We start from the raw sequence: 17,157 nt of genomic DNA, 5'->3' as shown, positions 1-17,157 counted from the left end.
TCCCCTTGTGAAAGTGTTGTTACAGGGAAGAAGAAGAAGAAGAAAGCCCCAGAGAGTAAGATTTCAAAATTAGGACTACCCTCAGAGAGCCTCTGAGGAGGGCATGGCAAACCCCTCCAGTATTCTTGCTTGGAGAATCCCCATGGACAAACCCGGCAGGCTACAGTCCATGGGGTCGCAAAGAGTTGGACACTACTGAGTGACTAAGCCTCTAACAGGAAGCCTATATTAGGAAGAAATTGAGCTTCCTAATTGGAGGTGGTCTGCATGTGAAATTTTCAGATGTCTGTGACGTTACCAAGACAAGGGGTAACGTCTCAGTAGTTACTGAAGGGCAACTGAGAGCAAGGTTACACACAAGAGTGGACAGAAAAGAGCTTCCCAGGGCAGGTCTAGAACAACTCCATCTAGCCTAACCATTCAGGTTAGACATTCAAAAGCACATCAAAAAGCTTTCTCCTTTCACTGCTGATCTCTCTGGCTTTTACTGACCTTGAATAAGAGGAAGATGAGAGAGTGGCCAGGAAATAGGAAGAAAAAAGTGACAATCTGGAAATGCCCTAGTGGGCACAAATACAACCACATGACGGTCAGAGGAGATGGACCTCTGATATGGCAGACTTGGTTTTTCAAATATTCAAATCCCTCAGCTCAGAGGGTTCAGAATAGAGAAGAGAAAGAAGAAGGGTGGGTGTGCAAGTTCAAGGGTACCCCACTTTTACACCTCAGTCTCTCTGGGGTCATTTGTATTTACAAAATGAAGGATAGGAATTGGATTTGAGTGTAACTTCAAGTTTTCATTAATTTGGTATCTCTAAACCTACAAATTCTAGGCAAGTTTGATTGAAATGAAAGGTGTTAAGAGTTTATTATTTAAATATTTACTTTAGAAAAGTAAAAAATCTGATATAATTTAGTTTTTAGATTGCTAACATGTTTTTGATTATTCCTTTATAGATGTCCTTATTATATCAGGCATATTTATGTGTTGGCATATAAAGAATCATGTGCTTTGGACCAGACTACATATTAATCTCAGATACAATTCAAACATCAACATTTATTGTACAAAAGGTTAATAATTTCACAGCCAACTGGTATTTGCTGTTGTCACTGAGGCATTAAGGTAATGCTGAATTACTGTATTTCATCACTACACTGACCTGCATTTTTGAATATTCCTAATTCATGTCAGTTTTCATTTCATTTAAATCTAATAGGCTATATCCTTGAGACAATTCTGAAGTACGCAGGTTCTTCCTTTTCTAAATATAAGTTAGCACAGGCTAATTTAGCATGTTTCAAGGCTGCCATATAATTCATGGTAATAGTTTTATCTCTCAGAAATTGTCAATCCAATCTTAAGAGTAAAAGATATTTACTTTGTCAGGAAAAAGGATTTGAAAACAATATAACTAGTTCATATTTCCTGCAGAATATAGAAGTTTTAATTTACATATATTTTGAGACAATATTTATATAGAGATTTAAATGGAAAATGACATGACCTAGCAAAAGACCCCACTCTTCTGTCTTTTCTTCATTTATTCCCATAATATTGTACTTGTCTCACTTTGGACAGATAGAACATACTCTATCTGAGAACTGTCATATATACATATATGTATGTATATGTATATATATGTATATATGTCATATATATATATGTGTGTGTATATATACATATATGAACATACAGGAAGCTGTCATATATATACATATGTGTGTATGTATATGTATATATGTCATATATATATGTGTGTGTGTGTGTGTGTGTGTGTGTGTATATAAAAGAACATACAGGGAGCTGTCATATATATATATATGTGTAAGTTAGTTGTGGCTTTGCAACTAAATCATAAGTTCCTTTTATTAGGATTTGTAGCAAGATATCTGTGTAAATTCCAGCATGTTACAAAGAGTTTATTTTAAATTTAAGCTCCTTAATTTATTTCTAGAATATACTGTATAGTAGTTACCTGAGATGTGAAAGTATCTTCATGTGCTCTCACAGGAACCTTTAGGTGAGTAAGGAAACTCATCAAGTAGTTGGATAAACAAACATTCTACCAGGAATTTCTGCAGACTGAGCTGACTCATCTCTACTCAGACCTTGTCGTCTAGAAGGAAGCCTACTAGCCAACACAAAAGGCAGACTCGTGCATACAAATACAAGCCACAGGATTAACATGTAGGTTTAAGTGTGATGCAATTTAGGAAACAAAAAGAACAGCTGTCCAGAAATAGTTCTATATCCATCAAAGAAAATATTTTTTGTTGGAACTTATATGAAATATTTGACACATGGGAGATGACACTTTAGACTTAAAAAATAGTCACAACATAACAGTCGAGAGTTGTTTTATTCAGCAGAAAGTTCTAGGACTTAAGTCTGGGAGAGAGCATCACTCATCTCTAGTTGCTCCATCTCACATAAGGAGCCAGGTAATATAGACGTTTGCAACAAAAGGCAGGTAATCTGAATATTAAAAAATACATATATGTATATTGTGAATTAAAGAAAACCAGATATCCCAAGTTAAAGAATTTAGCACTTTTCTAAGTATGGGAAGGTGCAAGAGTCTAGGCTTACATCTCAGCTATCTGGGGCCAGTATCCTGTTTTTTGTATCCTGAGCTCCCTTTGGGCTCACCATAGGGACTGGCTGCAGCCTCATGGTGGCTGATCTCACGTCTTCTTCTCCTTGCTAAGTGCCCTTAGGACTCAGGGATTCACATATGGAGAGCTGGCATCCGTGATGACTGTGACATCCTTGTTTACCAATATAAAAGCAAATACTGCATTTCTCAACACATAGACTTTTCAAAGAGGGACAGGGAGATTATTTGAAATGAAGGTGTTCACTTAGGAAAATAATACTGATCATGTATTCAGTTCAGTTCAGTTCAGTCGCTCAGCCGTGTCCAACTCTTTGCGACCCCATGAATCGCAGCACGCAAGGCCCTCCTGTCCATCACAAACTCCCGGAGTTTACTCAAACACATGTCCATCCAGTCGGTGATGCCATCCAGTAATCTCATCCTCTGTCGTCCCCTTCTCCTCCTGCCCCCAGTCCCTCCCAGCATCAGGGTCTTTTCCAATGAGTCAACCCTTTGCAAGAGGTGGCCAAAGTATTGGAGTTTCAGCTTCAGCATCAGTCCTTCCAATGAACACCCAGGACTGATCTCCTTCAGGATGGACTGGTTGGATCTCCTTGCAGTCCAAGGGACTCTCAAGAGTCTTCTCCAACACCACAGTTCAAAAGCATCAATTCTTCAGCTCTCAGCTTTCTTCACAGTCCAACTCTCACATCCATACATGATCACTGGAAAAACCATAGCCTTGACTAGACGGACATTTGTTGGCAAAGTAATGTCTCTGCTTTTTAATATGCTATCTAGGTTAGTCACAACTTTCCTCCCAAGGAGCAAGCGTCTTTTAGTTTCATGGCTGCAGTCACCATCTGCAGTGATTTTGGAGCCCCCAAAAATAAAGTCTGACACGGTTTCCACTGTTTCCCCATCTGTTCCCATGAAGTGATGGGACCAGATGCCATGATCTTAGTTTTCTGAATGTTGAGCTTTAAGCCAACTTTTTCACTCTCCTCCTTCACTTTCATCAAGAGGCTTTTTAGATCATGTATGCTGCTGCTGCTGCTGCTAAGTCGCTTCAGTCGTGTCCGACTCTGTGCGACCCCATAGATGGCAGCCCACCAGGCTCTGCCGTCCCTGGGATTCTCCAGGCAAGAACACTGGAGTGGGCTGCCATAGATTGTAGTAAATGATGCGGAGTTTGTTTGCTTGAAACTCAAGGTTGAAATACACTGAGCACTTAGGGCAACTAAGGTAAAAGGAAGATGATGCAGAAGGAATAGTGAATTTCATGGATAAACGGTTTTCAGAGATGACTGTGAGTCATTTTAGATTCCAAAATGGAGAGTGACTAGGTGATATAAACACACTTATGCCTGATAATTCTTATTACTGTGTACTATATACTATATGTGTGTTAGTTTGTGTGTGTATAGATGGTATCCATAAAAGGCATTTTTGTCATTTTTTAAAAGATTTTTCCTAACATATACATATAATTACAAGTTTCAAGCCTAAAAAAGACATATTGCATCTGACTGTGTGAAAAGAATAAACGCAAAGTTGCCTAACTGGTGATTCCAACATTCAGTTGGATAGATATATACTAGGTATATAATGCATGTATGTATCAACATGTATATTTGTAAGATAGATACATATATTCTATATGAAGTATAGAATGAAATAAAACAACTACCTCAAAAGGTAAGAATTTTATCATTTTAACTGCAAATTAAAGCATAATTATAAAGAAAACACATGAATCTGAGAACAGTACTGAGAATATTCTTATGGTTATTACAAAAGATGACTGTGAATGTTGATGTTTCAGCATACTTTTTTGTGAGGATGTGAGACAACCAAAGAAGTGGAATGAGTGCTTTGGAACAGATGTTATGAGAATTCCCAGGGGCATTGAATAGTTTTATTCTACTTTGGTTTTAGTTGCTAATATTGATCTTAGTGTATGAAGATCTTTAATTAGAATACAATAGACAAAGAACAATAATCCAAGAGAAACTCTTTTTAGCAGATGTTTATTGAGAAATTTCACTGTAACAAACATGATAAGGCTGTAAAGGAGAAACAGTGGGGCAAAAAGTAATCAAAATCTGCATTTCTAACTTTGAAAGTTTGCAATCTTTTTGCAATAATCCTTAAATACATCTAGACTTACTGTTTTCCAATATTTTTGGGGCATTAGACACTTTATATCATGTGATACACTAAAAAATACTCCCTTTTAAACCAACTTTTATTTCCTGGTAGATATATAGCTAAGCTTGATATAAAAACTGTAATTCAAAGGGATGCACTGGTTTTATCTCTAATTTGTTAATGAGTTTTCAAACTCATTATGTGACTACATAATCTACTAAATGAGGAATGTATCAATTGTAAAAAGAAAATGCACTCTAAGAAGACCATCTATAATTTAAAGGTATGCTAATGTCTTTCAAATGCATGATTTTAGCATTTAAATTGGAAATCAATTTAAATTAAATATCTTTATCTTAAAAATTCTTCAGTTGTTAATGCTAATTTTATGATAATTTTAATTTTATATGCCTGAAATTGGGAAGACATGTTTTAGGTCAAAAACTTCATAATATTAATTAGATGTTGAAGGAAATCAGAATTTGCTGTACCAAAATATTTCACTTTGACAAAACAATTTTTTAAAAATATTTACTGAGGTATGGGTTGATTTACAATGTTGTGTTAGCTTCAGGTGTACAAAAAAGTGAATCAGTTATACCTATACATATGTCCACTGTTTTTTAGATTATTTTCCCATATAGGTCATTACAGAGTATTAAGTAGACTTCCCTGTGCTATCACAGTAGGTCCTTGTTTATCTGTTTTATATATAGTAGTATGTTTGTCAGTTCCAGTCTTCCAGTTTATCCCTCCCTCCTTGACCCTGGTTTGTTTTGAGCTGAAAGCCATTAACTTTCTGCCCTTCCCCTTTCAGTCGAAAAGCAGGACACAACTTTCCCTTTGCAAAGGTGTAACTTCTTCCAAAACCAGGAAGAGGAGTATGACTCAGTCATGGAAAACACTTCCAATGCTTTTAAATGATGAAAGCATCAAATTGAGTCGCAGAACACACCTTACTAAATAACCCTGATCTTCCATTAGTTTTCCCCCATATATTTTACCTATCCTAATTTATTGCCATAGAAACACAACTTTCCCTTCCTTTGTCTAATTACCTCACAATTTATTGCCCATCGTTAAAATGACTTATAAGTCTTTAGATCTAACCACTTCTTTGTGGTTTCCACTTCTTTTCTGTGAGTCTCCCTGTATGCATGCAAAATGAACAGTTCTCCTGCTCAATTTATCAACTTGATTTGCAGACTTCAGTTACTGAACCTGAGAGGATACAGGAAAGGCTTCATTGCTGCTGTTGTTTTTACATCCTCTACAGTATTAAAACATGGTAAAAAAAAAATCATAATTTGAGTGGGAAGTAAGGTTGGGAAACCCATAGCAAACCCAACTCACACTTTTCTCTATTTTCATTTCTTGACTTGTATATTTAATCTTTTATCTGGAAAGAACAAGTTCTCATTTTCTATTTCATCAGGAGAAAATGTGAGTGAACCCTCCCTGGGACTATAGTGGGTCAGAAGAGAGTCATCTGAGATCCAGAGAAGAAGCAGAGCATACAGAACAGGCCAAACGATCCAGGTTCAAGTAGAAGGTAATGAAAAGGATCCCCATATGCAATTATGACATCATGTGCAGAGAGGACTTGAATACATTGTACTGACTAAACCAGTTATAGTCTACATGACCTCACTTCCTTTTCCTGCTCACTGGGCACCTGCAATTGACAGACAGCTCTGTGGATATTATAGGCACACTTGTAATTTCTTTACATCATGCAAGTAAACTTTCATAAGCTTCAGTTACCTCATCTGTAAATATGTAATAATAGTAAGTAGCTCTTAATATTGGAGAAGGCAATGGCAACCCACTCCGGTACTCTTGCATGGAAAATCCCATGGATGGAGATGCCTGGTAGGCTGCAGTCCATGGGGTCTCTACGAGTCAGACACGACTGAGTGACTTCACTTTCACTTTTCACTTTCATGCATTGGAGCAGGAAATGGCAACCCACTCCTGTGTTCTTGCCTGGAGAATACCAGGGACGGGTGAGCCTGGGAGGCTGTCATCTCTGGGGTCGCACAGAGTCGGACACGACTGAAGAGACTTAGCAGCAGCAGAAGCAGCAGATCTTAACATTGCTATTAGAATCAAGAAATCATGAATGCAAACATAAAATGTGTATATAAGGCCCACAATGAGCAACAAATATTATTATTACTATCAATAATTTGTTTGAGTAAGGATTATATTGCTCATAATACTGGGTTGTGCAATTTGAAAGGAGGTGGGACAATTTGAATTGCACTGAGATAGTGGGCTTTTTGCTAGAACTTATATCTGGAGATTTAAACACAAGGAATAAAGAGTTGGTTAACTCATTAATCCCTCAAACCAGATCCCCGAGCCTCTAATTTATGCTTCAGTATGATTACGAACATAAATTTGGAACCACCCTGGTTGAGTTTAAACCCCAATTATAATTCTTAGTGGCATTTTAAACTTTGGGGAATGTTTTTAATGTCGTGAGCCCCAAATCTCTTATCTGCAAAAAAGTAATAATGATAGTACACTTGACTTAAGGCATGCAAAGGACTTAAATGAGTTCCATGCACTAGAGTTCAACAAATGTTTGTGATCATCTTTAGATTTAGCAATAGTTCATCACCTTTGAAAATCATATGCCACCATTTCCATCTTTAAAGCCAGTATCTTCAGGGATACTGAAAATTCACAGGATTTATGATAAAGCAATAGAGAGAGAGCTTGAGTTGGCATCTAACTTTCATAGAGATTAGGGTGTGGACAGTGAGAAGTGGAATATTGCCTGCCAGAGCAATAAACAAGGATCCCACAGTCATCAGTGATTGCAGCCAACCACGGATGGCAAGCTTGTGAGCCCTGAGGGAAATCAGACAGGAAAGAATATCTGCCATCTAGCAGTCATCAGCCTGTAGCCACTCCCCACATTGAGCCCTGAGGAAACTCAGGGTATGAAAACTCAGGATACCGGCCCAAGATAGCTGAGGTGCAGGTCAAAGGAATGATTTCAGTAAACCCAGACTCTTGCATCTTCCTGTACAAAGAAAAGTGCTAAATTCCTTAACCTGACATATCTGGTTTCTTTAATTAACAGTACTAGTTGACATTCAGATGACCTGCCATTTGTTGCAAAACTTCTATATAACCTGGCTCCTCCCCTTACCTTCTAGCAGCAGTTTCTCAGAGCCATCTGAAATGCTGTCTCCTGGACTTCAGTCCTCATTTTCCCCCAAATTAAGCTGAACTCGAAACTCCCACATTGTGCACTTTTTTTTCCCCCCAACAATAGCAGCCTGTGCAGATTAAATTCAGAAGATCTCAGGTTCCTTCCTTAACCATAAACTACCAAGTTAGTTGTTGTTTCACAATCCTTGACTATAAGCAAGATTGATCCCAGAATGTGCAATGATACTAAGATTAATCAGAATCCAAATGGCAGCAATTGCAGCAAGTATTACACACTTTGTGAAGGAACGCCTTGATACAGATGAAAAAATGGAAATTTTCCATTTCCTAAATGGCCAAAAAATCTGCCTTATTTTGTCTTATATGTGTCTGTCATCTAGTTTTAAAATGTGTATTATTACAGGAGATGCATTAGAACTTTCTTTGTTGGCTGACCTTTTTATTTGTTAGCCTTTTTCTTTTACAACTTTCAGTTATACTTATAATTTTTATAGTAAAATAAACATTTTCCCCTTTGTATCACGATTTTATTATTTTTAATGAGTGTGAAATTAAGCAAATGAACAGAGGAACTAACTAAATAGAGACCTCAAAATAGTCGATGTGATCCATATAGCAATCATTGCACAGGAAACTGAAGAACTGCATCTAGTTCTGTCCTGTCATAATTAACCATGTGAGTTGTGAGCATTCTGATAAAGCCTAGGTAGGCAGCACTAGAGGTAAAGAACCTGCTTGCCAATGCAGGAGACATGGGTTTGATCCCTGGGTTGGGAAGATCCCCTGGAGAAGGGAATGGCAACCCATTCCAGTAGTCTTGCCTGGAGAATCCCATGGACAGAGGAGCCTGGTGAGCTACAGTCCATGGGGTCTCAAAGAGTCAGACGCTACTGAAGCAGCTTAGCACCCACATATTCTTACTGGGTAAGCAAGTAGGTTGAAATAAGGGTTTTCTTCTGCTGTTTGACCAGGAAGGAAGATGTTGAGGTCTATTTCCTGAGAAATAAATATTTTCTGCCATATCAGTAAGCAAGAATGCCACAGCTGTCAGCAATGCTGACCCTCCAGTGTGAGCTGGTGAGCCCTGAGGGGACTCAGGAGGGAGAATGTTTGTGACCTGACTGCCGTTAGGCTGCAGCCACTCCCTTCAGCAAGCCCAGGGAGCTCAGGTTGTGAGATCCACCGGGCACTGGGCCCAGAGGGTGAGACGCATGTGAAAGGAATGATTCCAGTGAGCCCAGACTTGCATCTCCCTATACACAGAAATGCACCAAATCTCTTAATTTGAGATATCTGGTTTTCTTTAGTTCACAAAAATACCTGTGATGTTCAGATGACCTGCCCTCTGTTGCAAACTTCTATATAACCTGGCTCCTTCCCCTGCCTCCCTGGAGCAGCTCTCTCAGGGTCACTTGAGATGCTGTCTCCTGGGCTTGAAGTCCTAAAAATTCCCACCAAATAAAACATAACTCTTAACTTTTAGGCTGTGAGTATTTTTGAAGTCAACATCCCCGTCTGTGCAGACAGTGGGTTCCAGGGCTTTGTGCTAGCAGCCATCACTCTCTGCCTCTATCTAGGATCATCTGACTCTGAACAGATGACTGGTCACATTGCTTTCTGTTTTCGGAGGCGGCCAGTCCCTGAGATAAAAGAATCACTGGAGTCCCACCTGCCACAGAAGAACAAAGATGACTCATGTAATTGTAAATCTGATGATAAAATTCCAACTGAATTTTCGGAGAACATGACAATGAATCAGAAGCTTTTATTGAGACAATCACAGCTCAAACAGTAATCCGAACAAAATAAATACAACCAGTGAAAGTGCTGCAGTGAAAAGGGAAAAAAAAGGAATGAGATTTTTTTCTTCCCTCAGAATAAAGAAGATAAAGAGAACAGTGAGCAGGTCTGATCACATCTATGTTTTACTTTAACTGTTACTGATCTGTAGTCTGTAACTACATTTGCTTTTCTAACTGTATATCTGTAAATAAGTTTGTTTTACTGCACCCTAACTGGAAATGAGGAGAAGGCAATGGCACCCCACTCCAGTACTCTTGCCTAGAAAATCCCATGGACAGAGGAGCCTGGTAGGCTGCAGTCCATGGGTTTGCTAAGAGTCCGACACGACTGAACGACTTCAATTTCCCTTTTAACTTTCACGCATCGGAGAAGGAAATGGCAACCCACTCCAGTGTTCTTGCCTGGAGAATCCCAGCAATGGGGAGCCTGGTGGGCTGCCATCTATGGGGTCGCACAGAGTCGGACACGACTGAAGTTACTTAGCAGCAACTGGATATGAGCTACATTTTGTACCTATTATCCTTTGCCTCTATGCTAATTACATCCTATATCTGGTGCTAACCTTTACAGCACTCTCCTCACAGATCATCCCTTGTATTTTTTCTCTTTCTGTAATAGAAAGAAAGCTACAGTGCAATACACAAATGACAACAGACACAACTACTGTATGGCTAGATGCCAGACCCAGTTACCAGGCTACCTGACCCTAACCTATGGCTGTTTTTGAAACAAAGCGAGAGCAACAATACAAGATCCTTATGACGTTGTAAGTTGCCAATCCCTGACTGGAAGCCCTCATCTTATATAATGCCCTGGATTTCCCATGGGTGGGAGGGACACAGTTTTTGAGGCATGGGCCAGCTATGTCTTCCTTCTGCCAGCTGAGGATTAAAATCAACTCTCTATTTCCTCCATATTTTTTATTCAGCTTTGGTGGGCAGAGAAAGCCAAGATTTTGGTGGCAACAAAAGCAAGGAAGTATTTTCAGGCAACAATTTAAGTAGTTTTGTTGTTCAGTTGCTAAGTCATGTCTGACTTCTTTGCAACCCCAATGACTGCAGCATGCCAGGCTCCCCTGTCCTTCATTATCTCCTGGAGCATGCTCAAACTCATGTCCATCAGGTCATTGATGCCATCCAACCATCTCATCCTCTGTCATCCCCTTCTCCTGCCTTCAATCTTTCCCAGAATCAGGGTCTTTTCCAATGAGTCAGTTCTATGCAGCAGGTGGCTAAAGTACTGTAGCTTCAGATTTAGCATCAGTCCTTCCAATGAATATCCAGGGTGGATTTCCTTAAGGATTAACTGGTTTGATCATCTTGCAGTCCAAGGGACTCTTGAAAGTCTTCTCCAATGCCACAATTTGAAAGTGTCAATTCTTTGGGGCTCAGCCTTCTTTATGGTCCAGCTCTCAAATCCAAGCATGTATACTGGAAAAACCATGGCTTTGACTATATGGATCCTTGTCAGAAAAGTGATGTCTCTGCTTTTTAATATGCTGTAGCTTTCTCTCCAAGGAGTAAGCGTCTTTTAATTCCATGGCTACCATCACCATCCACAATTTTTGGAGCCCAAAAAATAAAATCTGTCACTGCTTCCACTATTTTCCCATCTATTTGCCATGAAGTAATGTGACTGGATGCCATAATCTTAGTTTTTTGAATGCTGATGAAGTTTCAAAATGTTATTCAGAGTTTTAACTTAGAAAAAAGACTTAAGAGAATTTCTGGAAAAGAATAATAATTTCCATATATACTGGAGTATACACCAGTCTTGGAACTTCTCTCCTAACATTTTACTGTAAAAATGTTCAAACATAGAAAAAAGTTGGGGAAATTGTTACAGTGAAGCCTTCTTTTACCCACAAACCAGATCTAGAATCACATTTTACCAGGTTTGCTTCTCACATATCTATCCTGTATCCATCCTTTTATCTATCCACTACTCCATCTTATTTTCTGTTAACATTTCAAATCTGAGATATCAGTAGATTTCCACTGAATACTTCCAAATGCATACCATTGCATAGATTGTTTTGATATAAAATTTGCATATAATGAAATAAATAAATATTTACTGTGTTCACTGAACTTTGACAACTATACACACATATGTTTGCCTTAGAACTTATCATGAACAAACAGGGAGAGTGAATTTCAGATTTTAAACGGTTAGGAAAAACATTAAGACTAATAATGGGATTTAAGAAGCAGTATTTCAAGGTTGGAATTTTATCAGAAAATATCTCTGAAGGATTTTCTGCATCTCTGAAATTATTTTAACAACTCGACATGACCTAGAAGGGAACCATCTGGGAGAATAAGAGGATGAAGTACATGTGCCTGTTGACCAATTACCAAAATGGCAGCAGTCATGAGGGAAGCCACTGAATTCATGAATTGCAAACTAACAAGAACAAAAATATTTAACTTGAAAAATTAAATAACTCTTTGAGAGAAATTCTCCAGATAACAGAAGAATCACTCTTCAGCCTCAGAAATATAATTCAAAATAGTTCAACCTTGCCAAAACTGGTAACTAAGGGTAGTATGTGTCTCAGGAGGAGGATGGAGGCTTTGGGTTCCCTAAACTTTATTTTGTGACTCCAAGTAATTCAGAGAAGCTCTCACTAGAAACTGAAGTCCACATACTCATTAGGTTTCATATCATCCTTGTTATCACAAGCAACTTTTGACAATGTTTTTAAAAATTCTTTTTCAAGCTATTTTAAGTCCAAAGCAAAGTTGAGGCCAAGGTACAGAAATTTGCCATATACACCCTGGCCCCTCCCAAGTGGATTAAACCCTCTCCCCAATATTAACACACCACATCAGTGGTGGACTGGTTAACAATTGGTCAACTCACACTGACATGGCATAATCACCCAGAGTATGTACTCTATTCACTCTTGGTGTTGTACGTTCTATGGATTTGGAAGAAGGTATAAAGACATGTATTGTCATTATAGCAACATGCAGTGTATTCTCACTGCACAAAAAATTCTCTGTGCCTTGCTTATCCATCCTTCCCCTTCTGCCTCAACCTTAGTCAGCTATTGATCTTTTTACTGTCTCCATAGTTTTGCCTTTTCCAGAATGTCATATAGTTGGATTCCTATAGTGTGTAGGGTTTGCATGTTGATTTCTTTCACTTAGTAATAAGTATTTAAGACTCCATGTCTATTCATGGCTTGAGAGCTCATTTCTTTTCAAAGCTGAATTACAGTCCACTTTCTGAAAGTAGCACAGTTTACTTATCCATTCACCTACTGAAGAACTTCTTCTAAGTTTTGGCAATTATGAATAAAGCTGCTATAAACATCCTTGTGCCTTTGTCTTTGTGTGGATATAATATTTGAAATCTTTTGGGTAAGTACTAATCACAATTTTTAGACTGTATAATAAAAACATGTTTAATTTTATAAGAAACCACCAAACTGGCTGTACCATTTTACATTCCCACCATTGTGAAGGAAAGTTCCTGTTGCTCAACATCCTTGCCCATATTTGATATTTTCCATTGTTCCAGATTGTGGTTATTCTATTAGGTTGTGGTGGTATCTGACTGTTGGCTTATTTTACATTTTCCTAATCACTGTGCCTTATGATGTGGGTTTTTTCATATGCTTGCTTGCTCTCTGTGTCTCTTCTTTAGTGAGATGCCTTTGAACAATGTTTTGTTTATTTGGTTGTGCTGAGTCTTTGTTGCTGTGTGTGTGCTTTCTCTAGTTGGTGGCAAGTGGGGGCTACTCTGTGTTGGGTTATGTGGCCTGCTCCTGGCACTGGCTTCTTGTGCTGTGGAACACAGAATATAGAGCACGCAGGCTTCAGTAGCTGTGGCTCATGGACTCAGCTGCTCCAAGGCATGTGGAATCTACTCAGACCAGGGTCAAACTCGTGTACCCCCTGCACTGGCAGGTTATTCCTAACCACTGGACCACCAAGGAAGTTCCAGGACCATACTTAAATTGGTTGTTTTCTTATTATTGAATTATAAGAGTTCTCTGTGTATTTAGGACATCAGTCCTTCACCAGATGTACTTTTGCAGCTATTTTCTACCAGTCTGTGACTTGTCTTCACCTTCTCTTGACATTATCTTTCATAGAGAAGTTTTTAATTTTAGTGAAATCTAAGCTGTCCATCATTTCTTTCATAAATACTGCCTTTTGTTTTAAAACTAAAAGGCAGTGCTCGCTTCGGCAGCACATATACTAAAATTGGAACAATACAGAGAAGATTAGCATGGCCCCTGCGCAAGGATGACATGCAAATTCGTGAAGTGTTCCATATTTTTACTCTCCGACATTAATCACAGCAGGATCCTCTATGACCCACATCCCAGAATATTAGAAACAAAAGCAAAAATAAACAAATGGGACCTAATGAAACTTAAAAGCTTTTGCAGAACAAAGGAAACTATAAGCAAGGTGAAAAGACAGCCCTCAGATTGGGAAAAAATAATAGCAAACAAAGCAACAGACAAAGGATTAATCTCAAAAATATACAAGCAACTCCTCCAGCTCAATTCTAGAAAAATAAATGGCCCAATCAAAAAATGGGCCAAAGAAATAAACAGACATTTCTCCAAAGAAGACATACAGATGGCTAAAAAACACATGAAAAGATGCTCAACATCACTCATTATCAGAGAAATGCAAATCAAAACCATAATGAGGTACCATTACACGCCAGTTAGGATGGCTGCTATCCAAACGTCTACAAGCAATAAATGCTGGAGAGGGTGTGGAGAAAAGGGAACCCTCTTACACTGTTGGTGGGAATGCAAACTAGTACAGCACCTATGGAGAACAGTGTGGAGATTCCTTAAAAAACTGGAAATAGAACTGCTATATGACCCAGCAATCCCACTCCTGGGCATACACAATGAGGAAACCAAATCTGAAAGAGACACGTGCACCCCAATGTTCATCACAGCACTGTTTATAATAGCCAGGACATGGAAGCAACCTAGATGCCCATCAGCAGATGAATGGATAAGGAAGCTATGGTACATATACACCATGGAATATGACTCAGCCATTAAAAAAATTCATTTGAATCAGTTCTACTGAGATGGATGAAAATGGAGCCCATTATACAGAGTGAAGTAAGCCAGAAAGATAAAGACCATTACAGTATACTAACACATATATATGGAATTTAGAAAGATGGTAATGATAACCCTATATGCAAAACAGAAAAAGAGACACAGATGTACAGAACAGACTTTTGGACTCTGTGGGAGAAGGCGAGGGTGGGATGTTTCAAGAGAACAGCATCGAAACATGTATATTATCTAGGGTGAAACAGATCACCAGCCCAGGTTGGGTGCATGAGACAAGTGCTCGGACCTGGTGCACTGGGAAGACCCAGAGGGATCAGGTGGAGAGGGAGGTGGCGGGGGTATCGGGATGGGGAACACATGTAACTCCATGGCTGGTTCATGTCAATGTATGGCAAAACCCACAACAATATTGTAAAGTGATTAGCCTCCAACTAATAAAAATAAATGAAAAAAAATAAAAAATAAAACTAAAAGGCACCATAATACCCAAATGATCAAAGTTTTCTCCTATGTTTTATTCTAGAAATTTTATAGTCTTACATTTTTACTTAGGTCTTGATCTATTTTAAGTTAAATTTCGTGAAGAGTATAGGAGTTTCATCTAATTTCATTTTCTCTTCTTTTTTTTTTTTTGTATGTGTATGTCCAGTTGCTTCAACATCATTTATTGAAAACACTTTCTTTGCTTCGTTCTCCATTGTGTTGCCTTTGTTCCTTTGTTGAAAGTCAGTCGCCGTACTTATGTGGGCTGACAATTGTTTTTAAATGACAAGACTCTTCAACTTTCAGCCTCCATTAGCTGTTACCTCTTTGTGTTTTTTATTTGTCACTTTGCCTAGCTATTTCTTTGTGCCTGGCCAGGTTTTATGGCCCAAACAGTTGCATAGACTCTACCATAAGTATTATATTTTTGTAATAGCCCCAATTCCAGCCACCAATTTCTCTACTGATTGTCTATTTATCACTAATAAACTACCCTCTCAAATTTAGCAGCCTTAAACAATCATTCACTTTATTCTAGCTCTGAAGGTTTACTCTCTGGACCGTGTTGGATTGAGTTGCCTCCTCTATTTCCCGTGGTCTAGGCTGGGCTCTTCAGGCATTTGGGCTTTCACTGGAATCATGGGTTGGTTGGAAATACTGGCATGTTTTTCCAGATGCTCTCATCTCACAAGAGCCTAACCTGATTTTTTAACAGGGTCCCAGAAACGTTTCTAGAAATAAGAGGGGGAATACTTAAAGCCTAAGGAGTTTTCAAGGCAATGCTTTTCATATATGCTACTATACCAATGGCCAGAAAAGGGGGGTCTCATGAGCAAGCCCAGAGTCAAACTGGAAAGATGGAGGATACAGGAGGAGGTATGACCCATTGAGGGGCTATTACCATGACAATGCACCACAGATAACATTCAGAAATGGCAGAAGCCAATGGAGCACTGTGAATATGACAGTCATCACGGTTACTTTAATAGGTTATGGATATAAACCTTCACTACAGTAATACTTTCTTACTACCTTATTTCTGAAAAACCTTGACTACCCCACAACCTCCCTGATGTCTCACAGGGCTGACAGCAGTTTGTTCAGAAGCTTCAGTGATGCAGGAAGTAGCAGGCTATCCACCTACTTTGTTAAGAAATAGCAATGCTGAAAAGTAGGAAGTTAAACTCAGAAACATGGAGGGAGTTGACATCTCAGTGAATTTTCTGGAGGTCCTACATCAGACCCTGCTTCTCTCTCAGAAGTGAACGAAGAGGTTTCATCTCTTCTGCTGACTACCAATAGGAAATAGCATGTCATTCTCTGTTTAGAGATTTTTGATGAGATGTTTATTGTATTGATTGTGTTGCTCTTCTTTATCTAATGAAGAGCTGGTCAGGCTTCCTGCTTCAGTGGTTCTGGGAGAAAAGAATGCTGCCTTTTTCCTATTGCAGGGGAGGCTGAACTGCCAGTTGAACTTCAGTTTCCAGTTCTCAGCAGACATAATAGAGTTCAGGCTATCTGCAATAGGTTTGTAAGTTTAATAGCACCTGTGATATGCTCAGCAGAAGAAACACCATGGCTTGTTTCATTAAAAAGCAATGTTCTCTTCAGCAATAATTATTCAAGCTCCTTGCTGAGTCCAATAAAAAAGACCTAGCAGTAGGACACTCAAGGATGACTGAATTGACCAGCCCCGAAGAATGTGGGTATTATCTTATCTTTCAAGTCCTACAGCTTTGTGCATGCAGCAGAATTCCATCATGAAGTAAATATGGTATATTTCAAAAGAGGTAGACAGCAGGTTCTGACAACAGAGTAACAGCACAAGAAAGATTCGCTGCCTGCTCATATTTGCAATAGACCTATTCT

The 17,157-nt window shown here is 38.8% G+C and overlaps 1 non-coding gene across 1 annotated transcript; it reads left to right on the top strand.

Annotated features, from left to right (window-relative positions):
- The first annotated feature begins 13,927 nt into the window (after window positions 1-13,927).
- LOC139039547 (U6 spliceosomal RNA) lies at window positions 13,928-14,034 on the top strand. Its single transcript, XR_011492886.1, has one exon. It is a non-coding gene; the product is annotated as a U6 spliceosomal RNA (small nuclear RNA).
- Window positions 14,035-17,157: the final 3,123 nt, after the last annotated feature.

Source organism: Odocoileus virginianus, chromosome 18 (assembly GCF_023699985.2).
Source record: "Odocoileus virginianus isolate 20LAN1187 ecotype Illinois chromosome 18, Ovbor_1.2, whole genome shotgun sequence".
NCBI classification, from domain to species: Eukaryota; Metazoa; Chordata; class Mammalia; order Artiodactyla; family Cervidae; genus Odocoileus; species Odocoileus virginianus.
The sequence above is the reverse complement of the archived record's forward strand: the minus strand, read 5'-3'. Positions and strand labels throughout refer to the sequence as shown.